At 34.7% G+C, this 18,598-nt stretch overlaps 1 long non-coding RNA gene across 1 annotated transcript; it reads left to right on the top strand.

The window, feature by feature from the left end:
- The first annotated feature begins 358 nt into the window (after positions 1–358).
- On the top strand, positions 359–12,617 carry LOC149777933 (uncharacterized). Its single transcript, XR_016415323.1, has 4 exons — positions 359–496; positions 2,094–2,224; positions 11,007–11,084; positions 12,131–12,617. It is a non-coding gene; the product is annotated as an uncharacterized LOC149777933 (long non-coding RNA).
- Positions 12,618–18,598: the final 5,981 nt, after the last annotated feature.

Below are 18,598 nucleotides of genomic sequence, written 5' to 3'. Positions count from 1 at the left end.
GAATGATGAACATTGTCAGTGAGTCAAATTACATGACTTGTTGTTATATAAGCTGTCTCACCAACTTCTTTAGACCCATTTCAAATAGATAAAGCTAGTGTTGTTTTTGGTGTTCGTTCAAAATTAACGTGATCAATATTATATTTGAAGTGCAAATCAATTCTAGATATTGAATTTTATCATTATTGATGTCCGGGATTTGTATAAAATGAATTTGCACACATAACGTTATGTAGTATTTTATGAGATCGCTCACATGCGAAATCGTTGGAACCAATAGTATACTAGTATTCAGTAAAATAATTGTAAGATTCACACTCATTGGTTGTTTCTCGAAATGCTGCGGGATGCTGAATCTTTAGTACTGAAGAGTACAAAAATGTACAAAAGTCATGGCGGGCAAGATGTTTAGTATTTTTCGTAGACCTAGTAATTCACCTAGACTGCGTTGTTTTATAGCCGAAACTGTTATACAAGAGACTTTAAATGCATCGAGGTAGGTAGATTTATATTATATTTATAGTATTCGTATATCCTCCCGTTTGTTTGTAAGCCCTCTGTCCATTTCTGATTTCTAGAATAGTCTATTTCAGTAGTAGCCTCGTCCTACATGTAAGACCTCGACACTGATATTTATGTTGTGGGCATCATATCACTAAAACAAAAATAACATGTGCTATGTCTTACATTGTAGGACTAAGTAGAAGCCGTGCCATCTGCGTCCAAAATGTGCAATGTTTTGTTCTAATATTTCAAGAACAATTTGAACAAATAAATAGAAGGAATTCTTGTATACACCTGTTCAAAGAGATGTAAATCCCAAATTTATGGAATTACTGAGAGTTTCAGAGACAGTAATTTCAATCACAACTGTGCTTGAAAACAAGCTGGCCCAAGCAAAAATGGCGACCATGTTGCTAAAGAAGCTCCCTTTTGATTAAAAAAAGTCAGCAGTGTTGGAGACCCACCTGGAGGCAATCAGTTTAGAACTCATAAATCAGTGAATGCAATGGCTAAGTTTTGTGCATTTATGATATCTTTTATTCTTTCTGTTTTTCAAATCAGTAGGGTGGTACAATCAAAGGGTATGGTGTGAGAATACGTTAGTAATTCATAACCAATCAGCAGCATAACAGGTAGTCATTTGTATAATGTAATGCGCAGGTCAGGGTTATTGTTGCTTACAATTTACTTTTCAAATTATTTGTTTATTATTATATAGTACATTTAATATTTACAGGAAAATTTAGTCTCAGGCTCTGCTCCGTTTTGAGAGAGCATGCCACTAGCTTCCCATCGGTCCATGGTTTTTCCCAGTGGTTTTCCAGGTTCTTCCTCCACCAGATATATTTACTGTTGTGTAGCATGAAAAATGGCCTTAAGCTAATCATAACAGTGTTAGACATCAACCCTGATATTTATGTTTTGGGGATTTAGGTTTTACTGACTGTGTAGTGAGTTCCAATGTTGACTAACATCAGAACAAGAAGTCAGATTGTCAGGAATATCTCACACTCTTGGCAGCCTGTCTCCACATTTTTCTACAAATTAAAGTAATAAAGTTTATCAGGCTTTACTAACTCTGATGTCTTTTTTCTAATTAATTCAAATTCTCACATAAGACTTGTTTTCAAGTTCGTTGGCCTACATTTCAGTTGGCAGTAATGCAATGGAAGTCAGAAATGCCAAAATTGGTTAAAAGGATGAGAAGTATCTCGAATGAAATGAAGCTATCTAAGCACTTTCTTAAGTATTAATATATTTTTTATTCATTTCATTAGCTAAGTATACTTCAACTTTATCTGATTTCAGCATTCCCAAAATGAAGTACATACTGTACGTACAGCAAGAGTAGTATATGCCTAAATACTGTGTTCTCAATGCATTGAACAATTTGTCTCCAGAACATTAGTCAGTTTGGTTATGTAAAATATAAAAATTCACTGCTTATCTATAAATCTGCAGTAGCATGGAATAAATTGATACAAGTTGTACTCTTTAGATTAACCAGCCATGCTGTAAGAGTAGAGTGTATGACTCAAATTTGTATGAAGGTGTTCTGGTGGCAAAATTAAATTATTTTTTATTTTCAGCACTGTATACCTCTATTTTGCTTGAGACGACCTGTCAGAGAAACCACCTGGTGTCACAGCAGATAGGTAAATACCACACCCAGACAGGAATACAGAGCTGAAACCACAATGACCACAAACCATAGTAGGAGGTATAGCGTGACCACTCTTTTTATTGTATGCATAATGACGCATTAGAATTTTATTTTACATGTATCAATTAGTTGCTACCATGGGTAAAAAGTTGATTGCATAATCATTGACCTAGTAGTAAACTGAACACCCAGTTGTTTCCAACCTATCAATTTTGACCATTATTTCTTTTTAATTTTGGTTACAGTTATTCACAATGCTACTTTTAACTGATGTGATGATAGAGATTTTGTGATTTAGGGTTTTGTTAGCTTAGCTACCAATGTTTTGTTTTCATTATTTGAAAATATGTTTGAAAATTTCTGAGAACATAAAAGTTACTTTAAGATCTTTTAAAGCCCACATTACCCATCCATTGATAATTGTTAAGTTTGGAAACAATTTGTTATCCAGTAGTTGTTTTTTATCTTTAGATTCATTACAAAGCAGATACAGAGATGCTTCCAGGGCATCAATCATGCAAAATTTGTATGAATTTCCCAAATATTGATGCACAGGAACTCCAACAATTTAAAGTCGCTCATAGGAAAATGTACTCTGCACTGTAAAATTTTTTATTTAAAGTACTTCGGGTAAGTCACACCAGTAGAGGTATCGTCGTGTTTTTTGCAACATAAGTCTTTTTTCAGGTAGGCAACTGTTTACATCTGGATACTTCAACTTGACATATATGGTTCTTAAACTAGATTTTATTGGCACATTGTGCCCTGTAGCAAGCATTATGTCATAGTATAAGCCATGTAAAAAGGAAGTTTTACAAGTGCATGTTAAAAATACAGCCTACCTAGAAAAAGCAAACAGGCTAATTCCCAGCTTGGTTCATCTTCTTTTGTACTGCAAATACTGGCCGCTGACACTGATGAAGACAATGATTTCTGTTATTATGAAATATATCTGATTATTGGAGCTGGGAAAGTTTTAATGGAGATACCAGTGACTGATTGGTGTTAAATACGCGTCCGATGTACACTCTGAATGGACAAAATAGTTTTTCCAGCTCCCCCCCCCCTTGGGGGCCCTGAGTGGTCTAAAGCGCTCTCCATTACGGATCACTGCCATCTCACCTCTGTCTCCGTGGGTTTGAGTCTCGGATTCGGCTCATGTGGGTATGTGAGAAAGCTTGCCAGTAGCTTCTCGAGGGTCGGTGGTTCTTTCAGGGGATTTCCCAGTTTCTTCCTCCACCATTAATACTGGCCGCCATGTATAGCCTATCGTGTGCTGAAAAATGGCGTTAAACCCTACAACAACAACAACAACCATTGAGCAGTAAATCAAAATTTAATGTAAAGCAGACATGATACAAAACCTAATTAAATTACATTCAATTTAAAATTAGAGTGCACTTTTCATTTCTTTTCTCAAACAATTTAGCCCTGCTGGATCATGTGCTTCAAAACTATACAGCCTTTAAGGGTTAAGATCTGTTGAATAAATAAGACTAACAAATGATAAGAAGTACATTTATTTATTTGGTCAAAACACCTCTGTCGGAGCAAGCAGGCTATGGCATTTATGGACCTAAAACCCTAATACAGCATTAAAGAACAGATAAAAAATCTGTCAGTAGTGTGTGTGTGTGATTTGGATTTTTAATGTAGCTTTAAAAAAAATTGAGTTATATTGCTATGATGCCTGCATTGTGGCTGTTTATAGTGATGGCTAGCAATTGGGCATCATGCTGCAGACATGTAACATAATGTCCTAGCCAGTCACATTAACCTGACACCAGGCCAGCCAGTCCTAAAAATAACATCTTAATGTTGAGTGCCAAGTGAGGCAACTGTTAGTACCATTTTTGCAATAATTTGGTATGACTCAGCCGAAGTTCTAACCTGCGACCTCCCACATCCATGGTGATGCTATAACCACTTAGGCCAACCAGAGCAGTCTAATCATAGTATTCAGTAAAGCACTAATTTGAGAAAGTGAAACTTTGGCACAGCTTAAGTTTGTTAAAAATTCAGTTTTGGAGCAGAAGTATCAAAAAGATAAAAGATAATACCTTTGAGCACTAGGAAATTGTACTTAACTACCATAAAGAACCATTGGCTGTCTGTATGCTTCTTTAGACATCATACTATGAAAGGAAGGTTCTCAGAGAGGAGTTTCAAAACACAAGTTATCTGGCCAAAATAAGGAGTTAATCAATTGGTAATTAAATATTAAGCATAATCATTGTCAGAAATGGAAAATCACATATTCTGAGAGCTACATAAAAAATGGAATATGTGTTATTTTGAAAAATTATCTTTGTTCCTTTAAATATTTATAATTTTAACAGATGAATTTCCCTAAAATTATATAATTAATGTACCATTAAAAGATTTGTTGTGAATAATTAGATATTTACTACGTGGAGTAACTTAGTCTTTAAACATGCCACAATTTGTATGCAACATGTCATTTTCAGTTCAACAGCTTATTTCTTTTTCATTTTTCAGTTACATTGTTTCAAACAGTGATAAAATTGATATAGTGAAGGTTTCTTTTTTACTACATTTTCAAATGCAAATGTCATCATTGCTTGAATATACGTTATGTATAAAGACTGGCATTCTCAAATCTTTTTTTTTACCTATAGACTGTAATGAATGATTAGTTTTATTGTAGAGAATATAGAATATAATTTTTTTTTTTTGTGCATTATCAGATTTGATATGAGGACTTTTAATTTTTATTTGAGATCCCACTAACTTGTTGTGCTTCCTGTTCAGATAGAAGTTACATTATGATGAAGTAAACAATATTTTCCCAAATTTGAATTAAGAATATGTGATTTCATCGTGACTTTAAATTTTTAAAAAGATGTCAACATTGCGTGAGGTCTTTTTACTTATTGATTATGGAATTTTATATTGTTACAGGAGGCATAACCTTTAATGAGATTTTAAAAATAATTTTGGGTTAAAAATTTCAGAGTATTATTATCTTTATTGTTAAGACTCTTTTTCTTCATAATGTGTTTATGATTTTGATTTTAAGTCCATACTCGTATGCTTTTACTGAATTGTATATTGATTGGGTTTTAACAGCCATTTAACACATTCCATATTATATGGACCATTTTGCAAGAGAGGATAAGGAGGAATCTGGGACTTCCTTATTTTTAATAAACATTTTCTATAATAAAATGAAGTTAATAACAGTAAATTTGTCATATACTAGGTTGGAATTAAGAAGGTATATTAAGATATACTGTTTTTATTAACTTTAAAGAAGAACCAAATTTTAATGCCTTATAGTCTCATGTAGCATATAATAATAATAATAATAATAATAATAATAATAATGACTTTGTATAGCGCCTAATCTTTAGAAGCTCTAAGTGCTTTACAACATTAGACAACACCTATAAGATAAAAAAACATATATAATGATATGATTACAAAACAAACGCTATGAAATTAGAAAACATAACAAACATGCTGAGAATATTTAAGGTAGGAAACATTAGGTCTTTATGTTTGTTCTTGCAGTCGAAATAAGTGAGTTTTTAGAGCACTCTTGAATGGGATCACTGTGTTTGTGTCTGTGTTCAGTGGGCAATTCATAACACATTGCTGGGTCCTGGTATGCAAAAGAACGATGTCCATATGACTTTGTTTTCATAGTGGCAATAATGAGTATATGATTGTCAGAAGAGGAGCGTAAGTATCTTGCTGGTGTGCACATATGTTGAGGTCGGATAGGTATGTTGGACTATAGTCCGACAGTGAAACGTTACACAGAGAACAGATTTTGTGTTTGATTCTGGATGGAATGGATAGCCAGTGTAGGGTACAGAGCAGCGGGTAGGTGTGCTCTGATTGTGGTACTCTAAGTGTGATCCGAGCAGCTGTGTTTTGAAGTTTCTGGAGTAGATACTGAGATGAACCAGACAGAATTGATTTACAATAGTCCAGTCTTGAAAGTTCTAATGAACACACAAGTGGCATCAGCTGAAAGATATTTGAGAATGGAGCTGATGCATATCAGCTCAAGATATGCAGCCTTGTATATGTTCATGACATGTTGGTGCAATGTGAGAGTACTGTCCAGAGTAACACCTAGGTTTCATACTGATTGTGTGAATTTAATGTTGGTGTTGCTGATACTTATCGTCTGAGGTAAAGTATGTGACTGAGAAAGTCTTTTTGTTGTGATTAGAATGGCCTCAGTTTTATCATCATTCATCTGCAGCTTGTTACATGTCATCCATGATTTCACATCAGAAATGCACCTCTCTACACCTTGGATGATAGCATCAACTTCAGTTGGGTGGCTAGATTTGTATATTTGGGTGTCATCAACATACAATTGGTGAGACACTGAATGATGATCTATGACACTTGAGAGCGGCTGAGTGTATAGAATGAAGAGAACAGGTCCACGAACAGACCCCTGTGGAACACAACAATATAGATCAACTTAGCTAGAGTGTATTCAGTTTGTAGACACAATATGTGTCCTGTTGACCAAGTAGGACTTGAACCACAGTAAGGCTGTATCATGAATGCCAAATACATGCTGGAGACGGTGAAGTAATATATCATGGTCTGTTGTGTTAAATGCTGCAGACAAATCAAGGAGGGTGAGGACTGTAATCTTTCTGCTATCCTAAGCAGATAGAATGTCATTAACTACTTTTAGAAGAGTAATTTCAGTACTGTGGCAAGGGTGATAAACAGATTGTACATTACTAAAAAGACTATTTGAATTCAGATGAGATACAAGCTGGGATAGAACAACCTTTTCTAAGATTTTTTATATGAATCTGAGATTACAAACTGGCAGTAGTACTTTAAATCGTTATGGTCTAGTGTTGGTTTCTTCAGCAGAGGCTTTACAACGGCAGTTTTGAAAAATGAATCTGTTGCTTCATCTCAAGTTAATATTAGACATTACTTGTTTTCATTGATATTTGTGTTATGAATCATTCATGCTGTGGGCTAATACAAGATGTAATATTTGTTCTGGCAAACCATAATACCTGCAGAAGGAACAAAAATTGGGACTTGCTATTTCTGTGTCTCCACCTATTGAAATGATAACTTGCTACAATCACTTGAACTTATTTCCCTAGCTAGTAGGGAATCTTTGTATTTCTGAAGAAACAAAAAAAAGCCAGAATATGTAACTATATTTTGACTAATCTCACCTTTATTCATCTTCGTTGTGACTTAAACTAGGCTTGAAACAATCATATCTTGCATACATTCAAATATTTAAAAGCCATTTTCACCCATTAAGCACATCAACTTGACAACAACAAAATATGGTTCACTTATTTTTTTGTAGGATAATCAAAGACATCATTTCAAGCCCTTTCGGCTTGATGCATAAATTTTCATTTCATTCTAGGGAGAGTTATTGTTTGCCAGTAATATCCTACACATTATGTCTTGTTAACTTGTAGTAGTGTGAAATTTATAATTTTGTTGGTGAACTTAAAGCCTGGTTTGACAAATCTCCAATTAATAACGAAATACAACATTCACCCAGTGAGGCAAATACTAAATTTTTTACTCTACCAGTTATGATACAAATATAAAAATTAACGTTAATGACCTGAAATCAGTCATATGAAGGATTGTTAATGGAATATATTCTATTACCCTTCTGACAAGAGTTAATGTAATTAAATTTAGACCAGTCTGCTCACCGTCTTGTAAACATTTATTAGTACCGAAGAGTGAAAACTTGTACAAGTTTGATAAAAATAAATGGAAAACAAACTTAGTGTAGAATGTATGAACTTTTAATGAATAAAGTGGGCAATGTTCTTGACATCAGAAACAATTATCAGCAGTGTTGCACTTTGAGGGAGGCCTGTGACACCCTCTCATCACAAACAGCCAATGTCCCCCATATATTGATAATTATAGGGGCCAGAGATACATAAAATACACCCCCCCCCAAAAAAAAAGCCCAACCAGTATGCGACACTAGGTCAGCACTGACTCTAAATTCATCTTGTCATAGAGTGGTTTGACAATCTCGACACCAGATATTTTTAACTCCCATTTATAAAAAGTTGGATTGTTTAATTTTAAGCCCCAAAAAGGTAAAGACCAAAAAACTTGCCAGTAGCTTCCCATGGATCGGTGGTTCTTGTCAGGTTCTTCCTCACCAGTTATACTGGATGCTATGTATAACCTATTGTGTGCTGAAAAATGGCATTACACCCAACAACAATGACTTTGATTCATCTGATACTACAGTGATGGCATTCATCATGACATTATTGCAAGCTTGTGGATTTTTAAACCTGTACAATAATGCAATTCTCAAAATGAATAGGAGATAACTTTGCCAAACAGATTATTAAGAAATTCATCTGAACAATGTCAGTCTAAAATATCTCCCATTGCAGTAAACAAGATGATTATGCCAGGCTGGATCAGGTCCAGTGTTATAGGAATGGGGTTGTTCCAAAATTTCCTTCAGGCCCTGACTTCTTTGCAAGGGCACCAAAGCTAAACTGTGTGTGTCTATTCACTCCAAGTGTGCATACTACCTAATAAACATGTGCAAGAATAAAATGATGGTCAAATTTAAAGTGACAAGTGACTGTACATTTGTGTGTGTATGTTTCTTTTTAAGGGGGAGTGGGTGCATGCCAGACTCCCCCCCCCCCACACACACACACACCCTTCTGGCTATGTTCATGCAAAGTGTTTATAATGCAAAACTCTGCAAAAACATATTGGACAAAGTACAGTTGTTCACATGCAAGTGATATGGGTTCCGTTATTGAGTAGTGGGACAAGTTTGCTAACATTCTCTATGGAAAACTAACTTGCTGTCTTCAAGGCATGTCATGTATTTGCATCAATACCTATTAATTTGTCTTGCAGTGTTTTACTTATAACTGAATAGTTTGTAAACAAATCTTCCTATTTGCATTATTTGTTATTTACAGTAATTTAGTGAAATCATGACAGTTAAATTAGCCTAATGTTCTAGTGTCTTATATCCATGAATATTGTTGAAGTTTTTCATACCAAAACAGTTTGATTATTCCAATTTTAGCTTGACAAAAGTCTTAGAGTAGTGTATGAAATCATTTTTTTTATCTTTATTGGCTTTGATTTCATTTTACCGATTATAATCTCATTATAGGTTTCACGGCTAATAAAAGCTGTGAGCTTGTTTCAAAAGATCATGTTTTGTCTTTCTTATTACAGATTGTTGTACTGAATAAACTGGAAACTTCCCATGATAATGACCAGATGAAGTCAATAAAGTGATGCAGATAACTAACCAATTATAGTAAATGCAAATAGATCTAATTATGTTACTAAAATAGGCATGATAATAAATGTAAGACTGAATAAAATGCCAATAGAATCTGGTTGATATACTGTACCTACTCAAAGATACAAAGAGCAGTCAGCAAGGAACAGTGATCTGAATATGGCAGATGCTGTAAACATTAACAAAATATTCGGTATTTATGTTAATTTTTTAATCATCTGGTCTGATTATAATCATCAAGTATTTGATCAGTTTGTCTGGCCATCCATCTCTTCATCTGCAACTACATTTCATCTTAATCCACTGTGTAGAAATTGAAACTGTATGAAAATGACATACAATATAGCGATTCTTGACCAAACTGTATATAAAAATATACTGAGTTTTACATGGCAAGCGATGAAAGTAATTCTGTTTCAGTTTGTAAAGTAATTTATTACTTGTCTTTTCTTCCTTACAGCAATTTTTCAGTTTCATAAATGTTTTATACAATTTTTATGCTGAGCTTGTTACATAATCCCTGTTAGCACAATTACCCCACCCCCACAGGTAAAAATAAGGTTAACAATTGGATTTGCATACATAGATGACATTTTTGGATTGTCCTGCCAGTATCGCAGTGTTTTAAATGTTTAAAATGTTCATCAAATATTACATTGTATCTGTTTTTCAGTGGGGCTATCATGTTTTATAAACACATCTCTTTGTTCTTGTTATTTCTATTCCATCTTATGGTTATGTAAATATAAGCAAATGTAAACTTTGTCTAGCTAAGACTTTAATATGAACAATATAATATTTTTTAAAAAATTATATATCTGAAAGTTTTGTAATTAAGCTTTTCTTTTGCATTATATTTTTTCGTATAATGTATGCAATAGCAGATTGCAAATATGCAATTTTTACCTTTTATAGGCTTCTTTATAACATAATAAATACATGCTGTCCCAATTTTGTTACGCTTATTTTATCCTTCAGATGTGTTGATTGTATTTCAATGTATGCAAGAAACAATCTTCTTGTTTTATCTTTGCAGCCTGAGTGAGTAAAGAATGTATTATTGGGGGCCGTCCATTTAGTACATGCGCATGGAGGGTGGATGTGGATGTGTCTACAGATGATGTATGTACACATATGAAAGGGGGTGGTTGGGGTGAAACCTCAATAATAATTTGTCTAATACATAACCTGTTTGTCTGGGTTCAGTCGGCATTTGAATTTTAGTGGACACTAGATCAACTTTTTAAAGTTACGCAGCTTATTTCTTTGGTGCAGCAAGACATTTTACATTGGTGGTATATCTGTGTTATTAAACACATTAATATTATTAATCCTTGATCATTTCTGAGTATTAAATATGGGCCATTCTTTAGAATTCTGGGTGTGTGTGCATCAAGCATCCGTACACAGGGGTGAGATGTAAAAAAGCATGTGTGTGTGTGGGTCAAGCTTTGCCAGATTGTTGTGTATGTATTAAATGGATGGCCACTTGACAGTTAAAGTGTTATACTATCTAATTTAGCATGTTTCCTTTGTCAATTTTAGGTCCATTGCCCAGCGGATCTTGTGATCTGTGCTCTGACCAGTGAAAGCATGTGAATTTGCTAAAGTCACCCAAATTGTGTAGGTATTTCTCATATGGGTCTCCAGATTTGATTGTGCTTTATAAAGTTTTGAAACATAAGAAAGATGGAAGAGAAGAGAAAGAAATTACCACTCTTAGCTTGCAAACACTGACATTTGCATATATGATTAGCAGCATATTTTATACCCAGATATTAATGTGAAATTCTATGCTAAATCATAATATTGTAAAATCATCACGATTTTTCAGTTGCTTTAAAATCAACTTAATTTTCAAGAAAAAGTAAGTGAATAATTGACATCATGTATGTGTATTTCTAGCATGTAATATTTTCCTCATTTTATTTTCCCTCACGAAATTCTCAAAAATGTTCTACTTGTTAAAATTATGCTCAGTTTAGTTTTTATGACAGATTGGAAATCATGTATTTCTATGTTTATCTGGTAAAAATGGAAAAACCTGTCCATCATTCATCTGCTAAACAACCAGAAAAATGAAAACAAAACATAGCACATTGCATCCATGCAGAGTTTAAAATTTTTAAGGATAACACCAAATCTGTCAAAAAGTATAGATACTTAAATTCAACATATGAAACTTTGAACAACTTCTTTTAAAAAATAACTGAGTATATTTTCATACATTTATCAGAAAGTATCAAGGCATTATGCTGATCCACTCTCCTTATATCACGACTTTTACTCCACATAGAAAAATTGGTAAGTAACTCTCTCACAAACATCTGTGCAACAAAAATTTCACATTAAGCACGAGTGTATTAAGTACTTTATAAATTTTTCAAATGAATTTGATTAATCATCAGATTTGGCCATCAGTACTCAAAGGGATAATCTTTAAAATGACTTAAAATGGCAGGGATCTTTGCATAATATCTAGCTTTGAGGGACTTCCCATAATAGATTTCAGCATAATAAAAGTTTGCTTGTAAGAATGATGTCATCCATTTATAATAGTGGTTGATGACATTTCCCTGTTGGTGTGTCTGTTTTATTCTGTAGTAAAATCCACATGAGATGGAATAAATTACAGAATTATCACATGAATTATTTCTCACTTTTTTCAGAACCTCTTTTGAGAAGATCCTACATACTTTGACAAGTGAACAGTGATGCAGTAACCAGTTTCCAAGAAGGAAATAATTGTGAACAATATAGACAGAAAAGAGCATACATGATTTCATACAGATGTTTACCTGAAATAAGCTTTGCAGTCCTCGCTGATTGACATGTGTAAAAAATACTACAATTTAATTCATTTGAGCATTAATATATAATGAGATCAAAACAAAGCATCATCACATTGTTACATCTTAAATGTTGCCAGCATGACAGTCTCGTTGGAGCATCAGTGGTTATTCTATTGGTTATTTGCAGCATAATTGACAATAGAAGCCAAATGATCCTTTGGAGTAATAACTACCCATTGTGTATTTAATGATTTTATAAGCTTAAGCTCATAAGCTTCTAATGAGATAATATTGTACATTTGGACGTGATTACAGCAGATTGTACACCATTTTAAATGTTTTGAGACATCAACTATCATTCTTCAATAAATGTTTCATATTGAGAAAGTTAAGTCTCTATTGTGCTTTTGTCTCACTTGCTCATACTATTGAAAATAACATGATTAATTGTTATTGTGCATTAGCTGAAAGATGAGATAAAAATTCTGTAATGGAACAACATCCTGCTTTCTGTTACCATTTTTTTAATTTTTTTGTTCCACCTTAAGCAAGACATTCATTTAAGTTCAGCTTGTATGCTTCTCTGATTCAGAAAGAAATGTTTCTTTGAGAATCACACAGAATTACCTCTCTCCTAGTGTCTGCTATTAAAGGGCATGGTGATTTTTATTATATTTTTGTCAGCAATATAACATTTTAATTCAATACATAATTCTCCAAAGTGTTTCTCAGAGGTTTAGAATGATGTATTTTTTATGGTAGTAACTTGTAACATTATAACCATTTATTGTAATAACAGTCAATTTTAGTGACCTAAATGTCACTGACTACTAGAGCAACAGTCATAAGGTTCATACTAGGGTTATCCTACCATTTTAGTGTCGCTGTCTAGTCTGGGTTCATGTTAGGGTTGGCTTACCATTTTAGTGTCGCTCACTAGTCATGGTTCATGGTAGGGTTATCCTACCATTTTAGTGTCGCTCACTAGTGATGGTTGGGTTATCCTACCTTTTTAGTGTCACTGTCTAGTCTGGGTTCATGTTAGGGTTGGCTTACCATTTTAGTGTTGCTCACTAGTCATGGTTCACGGTAGGGTTATCCTACCATTTTAGTGTTGTTCACTAGTCATGGTTCATGGTAGGGTTATCCTACCATTTTAGTGTCGCTGTCTAGTCTGGGTTCATGTTAGGGTTGGCTTACCATTTTAGTGTCGCTCACTAGTCATGGTTCATGGTAGGGTTATCCTACCATTTTAGTGTTGCTCACTAGTCATGGTTCATGGTAGGGTTATCCTACCATTTTAGTGTCGCTCACTAGTGATGGTTGGGTTATCCTACCATTTTAGTGTCGCTGTCTAGTCTGGGTTCATGTTAGGGTTGGCTTACCATTTTAGTGTTGCTCACTAGTCATGGTTCACGGTAGGGTTATCCTACCATTTTAGTGTCGTTCACTAGTCATGGTTCATGGTAGGGTTATCCTACCATTTTAGTGTCGCTGTCTAGTCTGGGTTCATGTTAGGGTTGGCTTACCATTTTAGTGTCGCTCACTAGTCATGGTTTGTGGTAGGGTTATCCTACCATTTTAGTGTTGCTCACTAGTCATGGTTCATGGTAGGGTTATCCTACCATTTTAGTGTCGCTCACTAGTGATGGTTGGGTTATCCTACCATTTTAGTATCGCTGTCTAGTCTGGGTTCATGGTAAGGTTGGCTTACCATTTTAGTGTTGCTCACTAGTCATGGTTCACGGTAAGGTTATCCTACCATTTTAGTGTCATTCATTAGTGATGGTTGGGTTATCCTACCATTTTAGTGTCACTCACTAATCAGGGTTCATGTTAGAGTTATCTTACCAAATTTAGTGTGGCTCACTAGTCTGGGTTCATGTTAGGGTTATCTTACCATTTTAGTGTCCCTCACTAATCAGGGTTCATGTTAGGATCATAGGAATATCAAACAGTACTCTGCTTCCTTACATTAAGAAGGTAACCATGACTGCATGGGTACCTCATTGACATTTTAGTTATAAATATTGATTGATTCATTGATTGAAAGAAGCAAGTGTAAAGATGTAGTCATTGAAAGGTCATAAAAGACTATACACTCAACAAATGCTATAAATATGGTTTAAGTGCAACGACCCACTTATAAATGTGTAAAAGATCTTGATGGTTTCATGGGAGCAAGTAGTGAGTTATCATTACTATCTAGGTGCCACCACTGCTACTGGTCAATTAATCGGATTACGTCTGTACTTTACCTTCAGTAGATAAACAAATCACTTCCTAGATTGAATTTTGAGGTTAAAATTTCTTTAAATGACAGGTACTTCTATGGCACTGAGAGCGGTGAACAAAATTTAATCCCCAGACATCTATGTACATATGACTTACACAATCAATTTTATTTACAAAACCATCTGAAGACACAGCCAGAAATGGAAAATGGAAACTCTTAGGAAGCTACAAGTCCATGTGGCTGTACTGAATTCCCAAAGTCCTCCATGTAGCTCTGTACAGTGACTGTTGCCTGACATTTGTGACAACATTTGATGTTTTTGCTAACTTAGCGCTATCTGATTTGACCTTGCCTTACATGTTCACCCGAACACTTCATAGTTTGAATCATGAGGTTAAATGTTCTTCATTTATGCCAGGTATGTGATATTGTGTGCCTATTTTGTAAGAAATGAGAGAAAAATAAGTAGGCAAATAATAATTGAACTAATGATAGTTTTAGCCAAAACATTTACAATTTTAACAATGAAGTAATTTTTTAAATATCGGATCAATATTTTTATTTGTCTTTGATTGCTAGTATAATGTGTACATCCATATATAAAAAATTTGTAAATGCAGAGTTGGGGAGAAAATAGATTCAATCACTTCCATGTAACATGTTCAGCTGGCATAACTTTTAAGTCCAAATGAATTATACATGACACATTGACACCAAAGAGTAAACTGTTCATGAAAGAACTCTACTACATGTGATCCATTTTTAAAGAATTTCTACTTATGCTTCATTAATGATGTCATGTAATGTGCTAAGAAACACGCTTTAACTTACAAGCCTTTCAACCAGATCGTCTTCCTGAAATCCTCACATTTCTTGAATTTAGTTCTTCTCAGCTGGATAATCATTAATAGACCAAATTTTGATTCCATGATCAATACCTAAACATACTTTGGAGCATACATTGAGATATAAGTGTACATCAGTTGCTGGACTGGTAACAATGGAGCTGCCTATACATTTTCAAATAGCTGACCACTATTTCTCATTTTATATCAACAACTCAAAAAATATAAATGATATTGCTTCTATGTCACTTAGACCGTAAAGAGTATTTCAGTGGGTAGTGTTTTCTGCTACATGTTATTATCTGCCATTTAATACTATATCTATAACATACTGGTAAGTCTTAAGATTAATGGCAATAGGATGCAAACAATAATTTGATATGAAAAAATTGCATCACAGATCAGAAGAATCTTCATGAAATGAATATGAGGATTCGGATTAATTAATCATATGCTGTCCCACAATGGATCTTCCCTATCGGTAATCATATGCTGTCACACAAGGATCTTCCCTATTGGTAATCATTCATATGCTGTCCCACAACTGTCCCACAAGGATCTTCCCTACTGGTAATCATATGCTGTCCCACAAGGATCTTCCCTATCGGTAATCATGCTGTCACACAAGGATCTTCCCTACAGGTAATCATATGCTGTCCCACAAGGATCTTCCCTATTGGTAATCATATGCTGTCACATAAGGGATCTTCCCTATCAGTAATCATATGCTGTCCCACAAGGATCTTCCCTATTTGGCAATCATATGCTGTCCCACAACTGTCCCACAAGGATCTTCCCTATTGGTAATCATATGCTGTCCCACAAGGATCTTCTCTATTGATAATCATATGCTGTCCCACAATAGTAATCATATGCTTTCCCACAAGGATCTTCCCTATTTGGTAATCATATGCTGTATCACAACTGTCCCACAAGGATCTTCCCTATTGGTAATCATATGCTGTCCCACAAGGATCTTCCCTTTCAGTAATCATATGCTGTCCCACAAGGTTCTTCCCTATCGGTAATCATATGCTGTCCCACAAGGATCTTCCCTATTGATCATCATATGATGTCCCACAAGGATCTTCCCTATCGATCATCATATGATGTCCCACAAGGATCTTCCCTATTGGTAATCATATGCTGTCCCACAAGGATCTTCCCTATCGGTAATCATATGCTGCCCCACAAGGATCTTCCCTATTGGTGAAGTGCATAATTAAATCAGACCTTATAGTCTGATTTAAGAAAAGGAAAAATCCCTCAAAGGGCAAATGCTTGACTTTTATTATTTTTTAAGCATTCTGTTAGATCATCATTGATACATTATAAAACTCCACCAAACCAAATTTTTATTAAAATAGTATTTTTCCTACATGTCCAAGTTGACATGTTTGCACGATTCCTGTCAGTGCAGTACAAAATTCTTTGTGATGGACATGGACCTTGAACCTGATGCAATGGATAGAACATCATAAAACTTGTCTCAATGTCAAGATTTACCAACATGCTATATTTGGTTAATCCATAATTTAGATTTTTCGTCTCTACTGGTCATAGACCAAGAGAGTTTATAGTATGGTGTGTTAATTTCTTTGTCTATCCATTGGCAAGAGTTCGTTACTGCCATCCTAAACTACATAGAGTATTGCCATGAAGCTTTACACATTCGTCACATGGTCTAGTTCATCCAACTTGAAAATGTGGCTGTTTGGATATCCACTATGGCCACCAGTGACCATCTTGAAAAATCTTTACTTCTTCCTTTGAATGGATTGTCATATCAACTTTGACTTTTCACTTTAAGACTGAATGTGATGGCTAGTTGGTCCTAAATCAAATATAGCCACCACATCAACCATCTTGAAAATCTTGTTATTGCTACTTCTTGTGGACAAGTCATATTGATATGAGGTTTTCATCTGGGGACTTTGTATATGGTGCATCCAATGTGGCTGCTCTGATGAATGTCTTGACAATCTTGTTGTCACTACTCACCCTGAATGGATGCTGACATGAGGTTTTCACCAAAAGACCTCCGCTGATATCTACTTTATCCAAAATGAAATTGGTGCCAATCTGTTATCAATATGACTTCCACAGCAGTTAATTTGAAAATCTTATTGCTTAAGAATATCAGATACTTTCAACACTTAGTAGTTAAAAGGAATAAATGTCTTATCTAGAATTTCTTTAAATTCTTTTTAGCCAGCATAATCTGTTTATTTGAGTGATTCTTGTTTTCAAAGCAAAATCATTTTCAAACGTATTCAGCAGGCATATGCACAAACTGGGATTCATTAAAACAAAAAATTATTGTTTGTGTTATCATGCTCATAAACCAGAGTACACAGCTGTAAGCCTGAGACAAACCCATTGACCGTAAAACCAATAAATGTGTATTATCAGTTTGTTCACTGAATGCAAGTAAATAAAAAACTACACTCAAATTTCACTTGTATATGTACGTGTTGCTGTGTTCATAACCTTTGATTATCATACGTGATAGACCAAAAGACGTGTATTATTAAGACGAATCCAGTCATACCTTGAAATGAAAGTCGGTTCAGCCGTTTGGAAGAAAGGTGAATTTATGTGGCCTTTAGGGTTAGCGATTAGGGTTAGGGTTAAGCTTTTCTGGAGAACACGTATGAACGGACAGGCCAGATTTAACAGGATTTTACTGCAATACGTGTATCATCAACACCGATAAAATGGTACCTGGATGATGCAAATCGGTTTAGCGGTTTGCGAGAAAAATATATTTTGGTGACTTTTAGGGTTAGGGTTAGGGTTACAGTTGTCTGGAGATAACGTACGAACTGAAGTGACAGTCTTGACAGGATTTTCTCTGCAATATTTGCTTCATCTAATCCGACAAACAGGTACCTCGCTCATGAGAATCTGTCAAGCCGTCTGGGAGAAAAGTGGATTTTTGTCTTTTATGGTTAGGTTTAGCGATGAGGGTTAGGCTTCTCTGGAAATGACGTACGGACGAATATTTTAGTTTTCACAAAGTTTTCATTGTTTGAATACCGGGTTCGGAAAAACTGGTCTGATTCGCCACAACATCCGGCCAATGTCAATGTCATCGACTGTCTTTATTTATACCGAATTATACACCATCCCAAAGCTTTATAATTCATAATGAATATAATTCACAATGAATACCGAAATTTAAGTGTGATTCGAACTAAAAATGTTAAGTTGTCCTTTTAATGAATTGACTTATTTCATCAAAATTTTAACTGAAAGCTGCTC

Source organism: Sinohyriopsis cumingii, chromosome 17 (genome assembly GCF_028554795.1).
Source record: "Sinohyriopsis cumingii isolate HCF-2022 chromosome 17, ASM2855479v2, whole genome shotgun sequence".
Classification (NCBI taxonomy): Eukaryota; Metazoa; Mollusca; class Bivalvia; order Unionida; family Unionidae; genus Sinohyriopsis; species Sinohyriopsis cumingii.
Note: the sequence above shows the minus strand (reverse complement) of the source record. Positions and strands in the feature narration are given on the sequence as shown.